This window comes from Schistocerca nitens, chromosome 7, assembly GCF_023898315.1.
Source record: "Schistocerca nitens isolate TAMUIC-IGC-003100 chromosome 7, iqSchNite1.1, whole genome shotgun sequence".
Classification (NCBI taxonomy): Eukaryota; Metazoa; Arthropoda; class Insecta; order Orthoptera; family Acrididae; genus Schistocerca; species Schistocerca nitens.
The window spans coordinates 309,505,785-309,510,784 of NC_064620.1; the positions used below are offsets into that span (position 1 = coordinate 309,505,785).

The window sequence follows — 5,000 nt, forward strand, 5'->3', positions numbered from 1 at the left end:
AGTCCCGTATCGTTATTTTTCGTCACTACCTCCCCGTGCCGGGAGTGGGTAATTTGCGCGCCTGCTGCCTTCCTTGGATGTGGTAGCCGTTTCTCAGGCTCCCTCTCCGGAATCGAACCCTGATTCCCCGTTACCCGTTACAACCATGGTAGGCGCAGAACCTACCATCGACAGTTGATAAGGCAGACATTTGAAAGATGCGTCGCCGGTACGAGGACCGTGCGATCAGCCCAAAGTTATTCAGAGTCACCAAGGCAAACGGACCGGACGAGCCGACCGATTGGTTTTGATCTAATAAAAGCGTCCCTTCCATCTCTGGTCGGGACTCTGTTTGCATGTATTAGCTCTAGAATTACCACAGTTATCCAAGTAACGTGGGTACGATCTAAGGAACCATAACTGATTTAATGAGCCATTCGCGGTTTCACCTTAATGCGGCTTGTACTGAGACATGCATGGCTTAATCTTTGAGACAAGCATATGACTACTGGCAGGATCAACCAGGGAGCTGCGTCAACTAGAGCTGAGCAGCCGGCCGCCCGGGAGTGTGTCCCGGAGGCCCGCGCGAACACGCAAGCGTCCGCTCAATTATTCCGCAAACAGGAGGAGGCTGGGCTCCCCTGCACGATACACCTCGAAACCCTCTCAGGTCCCGGCGGCGCGCAGCGCCGTCCTAAGTACTTGGTCGGGTTCGAGAGAGGCGCAATCGCCCGGAGATAGGCGAGTAGACGCTTTCAGTGCGACCACCCGTGCTCCCAACTGAGCTTGCCGCTGCCGACAGAGGCCCGGGAGCGTGCTGTCGTGGTGTTGCCGGCGGGAGACAACACGCGGCCACAAACAGTGGCCGGGCAGCTCCAACGCCAGCGCCACAGAGGGGCAGAGCCCCACTTGGGTGCCAAAGCGAACTCTCCCAGCACAGCGCACGCGCCAACACATCCGCACAGCTGCGATACAAACCACCTGCGAGAACCGCGGGGGCGACCGAGCAGCAGACGGCGTCGCGGCGCCGAGTGCCGGGCGGCGGCGCATCCTCGACGCACACAGTCCTCAATCGGACCAGCACACTGCAGATGTCCACCGCGCTTCGCACCGGGCCCGCGAGGACCCACTTTGGCCGCACGGCGCCGCGCGCTGGGTGCGCCGGCGCGCAGCTGCGCCGCCTGCCGCGTCCGTCGGCCGGCGCGCCTGCCACTGGGCGCCCCCACCAGCCGGCTGTAGCGCGTGCGCCCACGCAGCGCGCGGCCAGCACGCCGGGCGCTCCCCCCTCACCGGCCGGGGACGGTCCCACCCAGCCACCGCCGCGTATCGCTTCATACCCACATGCCCACTCACGTTCGTGGGTATGACGGGTGTCGCTGAAGCAACCAGTTAATACCTGTACCGATTGTCGCAATCAATGATTCACCTCCAGCGTAAACAACCGCGCAACAACGGATTTCCAGTTCATTTGCGTAACTTGGGCAGCAAACGTAGACGTCCATCTACATTTGCAAATTCAGTGGGTCTTGCATGCCTGGATGATATGCGTCACGACACGCCACATCAGCCCACATACATGCTGCGACGTATACACGAGAGAACACGTGGAAGGTGGCCCGCGTACGTATGCGAATGCCATTGCACAGCTGCGAAGCTCATTGAACACGCAAACTCCCGCCTGACGAACTAGAGGCGACAGGGGGGCGATATACGTCTTACAGCAGTACACATTACAGTGGATAGCGGGACCATGTGGAACGTACGCAACACTCGCTAGATGTTGTGAGGGTACGCACCGTAACATGAATCAATACGCAGGACACCAGAGAGTGCGAGCACTGACCTATGTTGAGAGGGTTGCGATTAGGCAACGCTACATGAATGTTGCAATTCATATAACAATTACAGGTCAGGTTAGGGCCCAACGTGGGTTAGGTTAGGGCCCAACGTAGGTTAGGTTAGGGCGCAACGTAGGTTAGGTTAGGGCGCAACGTAGGTTAGGTTAGGGCGCAACGTAGGTTAGGTTAAGGCGCAACATAGGTTAGGTTAAGGCGCAACATAGGTTAGGTTAGGGCGCAACGTAGGTTAGGTTAGGGCCCAACGTAGGTTAGGTTAGGGCCCAACGTAGGTTAGGTTAGGGCCCAACGTAGGTTAGGTTAGGGCCCAACGTAGGTTAGGTTAGGTTAGGGCCCAACGTAGGTTAGGTTAGGTTAGGGCCCAACGTAGGTTAGGTTAGGTTAGGGCCCAACGTAGGTTAGGTTAGGTTAGGGCCCAACGTAGGTTAGGTTAGGTTAGGGCCCAACGTAGGTTAGGTTAGGTTAGGGCCCAACGTAGGTTAGGTTAGGTTAGGGCGCAACGTAGGTTAGGTTAGGTTAGGGCGCAACGTAGGTTAGGTTAGGTTAGGGCGCAACGTAGGTTAGGTTAGGTTAGGGCGCAACGTAGGTTAGGTTAGGTTAGGGCGCAACGTAGGTTAGGTTAGGTTAGGGCGCAACGTAGGTTAGGTTAGGTTAGGGCGCAACGTAGGTTAGGTTAGGTTAGGGCGCAACGTAGGTTAGGTTAGGTTAGGGCGCAACGTAGGTTAGGTTAGGTTAGGGCGCAACGTAGGTTAGGTTAGGTTAGGGCGCAACGTAGGTTAGGTTAAGGCGCAACATAGGTTAGGTTAAGGCGCAACATAGGTTAGGTTAAGGCGCAACATAGGTTAGGTTAAGGCGCAACATAGGTTAGGTTAAGGCGCAACATAGGTTAGGTTAAGGCGCAACATAGGTTAGGTTAAGGCGCAACATAGGTTAGGTTAAGGCGCAACATAGGTTAGGTTAAGGCGCAACATAGGTTAGGTTAAGGCGCAACATAGGTTAGGTTAAGGCGCAACATAGGTTAGGTTAAGGCGCAACATAGGTTAGGTTAAGGCGCAACATAGGTTAGGTTAAGGCGCAACATAGGTTAGGTTAAGGCGCAACATAGGTTAGGTTAAGGCGCAACATAGGTTAGGTTAAGGCGCAACATAGGTTAGGTTAAGGCGCAACATAGGTTAGGTTAAGGCGCAACATAGGTTAGGTTAAGGCGCAACATAGGTTAGGTTAAGGCGCAACATAGGTTAGGTTAAGGCGCAACATAGGTTAGGTTAAGGCGCAACATAGGTTAGGTTAAGGCGCAACATAGGTTAGGTTAAGGCGCAACATAGGTTAGGTTAAGGCGCAACATAGGTTAGGTTAAGGCGCAACATAGGTTAGGTTAAGGCGCAACATGGGTTAGGTTAGGGCGCAACATAGGTTAGGTTAGGGCGCAACATAGGTTAGGTTAGGGCGCAACATAGGTTAGGTTAGGGCGCAACATAGGTTAGGTTAGGGCGCAACATAGGTTAGGTTAGGGCGCAACATAGGTTAGGTTAGGGCGCAACATAGGTTAGGTTAGGGCGCAACATAGGTTAGGTTAGGGCGCAACATAGGTTAGGTTAGGGCGCAACATAGGTTAGGTTAGGGCGCAACATAGGTTAGGTTAGGGCGCAACATAGGTTAGGTTAGGGCGCAACATAGGTTAGGTTAGGGCGCAACATAGGTTAGGTTAGGGCGCAACATAGGTTAGGTTAGGGCGCAACATAGGTTAGGTTAGGGCGCAACATAGGTTAGGTTAAGGCGCAACATAGGTTAGGTTAAGGCGCAACATAGGTTAGGTTAAGGCGCAACATAGGTTAGGTTAAGGCGCAACATAGGTTAGGTTAAGGCGCAACATAGGTTAGGTTAAGGCGCAACATAGGTTAGGTTAAGGGATGGTGTATGAGGGGGGAGGGGACGAGGTTCGTTCATAGTGATGATGGTAAGTGGACGCCTGAGGCACCCTGAGATGTGTCACGTCAGGATGCACCTTTGGCTCAGGGGAGGTGGTGCGCCGGTTCTGTGGGTGTGGCAAGGGAGTGGCAGACCTGTGTCTTTCATTCCTGCCATTGCTTATATGCTGTGAGACACGCCAGTGTGGTGGTGTTGGCTGCACCCCTGTGTAGCACATGTGTGGGTGTTTGTGGCTTATCTGCGTAATGATGGTTGTTGGAAGTGTGAGATATTCTGTTTTTGGGGTGGACCTCCTGGTTTTGTTATCATAGTGTGAATGGTGTAATGTGGCGGAGAGGATGCACTGGATGTTGTTCCATGGTGGTGCTTAGATATTGTGTCTGTGTCTGTTACAGCCAGAGAGTAGTGTGTGATAGGGTGTCTGGGTGACGTGTAGTTCACATTGTGTGCAGAGACTGTCAGCATGTATAGGGACAGTTCTATGTCGTATGTCATCTATATTCCGATGGCTCTGCATCTATTAGTTATCAGCGCCATGTATCAGTTTAATCTGGTTGCAGTCTCGTGGTGTTCTATCTCTGTACAGTAGTAGAGGTGCGACTGCACTACGTAGCTACCCCTTGCGGCAGCTTTCCCCGGTGTATGGCATATGATTATCAGCAATGAGTCGATTAGTGACAACTGGTCGTGTGACAACGTCACATGTCTGCGGGTGGGATACGCTACAACCTGCTTGTGGGTCAGGGCTCAGTAATGCTCTCCTCACACTGAGCGCTCGGACCGTCATTACCCGTCTGCGTGATGTATTGCGGAGCGCTTTTAGCCATTGCCAGAGTCTTTGCGACTGCGAGTGCAACGCCCATGGGGACCGACATGGTTGGGGCGCTTCCTAGCTGATCGCTCAGCATCGGAATCCGTACTGTGAGCACGCAATCGCGCACAGACTTAGAGCATGTGTAGGGACAGCGGGAATTTCGCATCTTGGATACAACGCTTCATGAAACGGATGATATAGGGGTGGATTGCAACTTACGACTGCGAGAAAAGTCCGCCGTTCATCCGCTGGAGTTGCAATTTGGGCAGGTGACGTGAGGCACGTACGGGGGCGGGTGGCGTGATTGTCGGTGGACGACGTCGTGCGGCGCAGGGACTGGCGTTGGTGCTCTTGTGGTGGACAGTGGATGCAGGCTTTGTGGGTGGGGTCGGGAAACGGGTACTGTGGGCCCATCGCCGTCG

General features: G+C 54.0%; 1 non-coding gene across 1 annotated transcript in view; it reads right to left on the bottom strand.

Moving 5' to 3' along the window:
• LOC126197284 (small subunit ribosomal RNA) overlaps window positions 1-507 on the bottom strand; it is a 1,909-nt gene extending 1,402 nt beyond the window's left edge. Inside the window, exon 1 of the ribosomal RNA XR_007539658.1 lies at window positions 1-507. This exon is cut by the window's left edge and continues 1,402 nt beyond it. This is a non-coding gene — a ribosomal RNA (small subunit ribosomal RNA).
• Window positions 508-5,000: the final 4,493 nt, after the last annotated feature.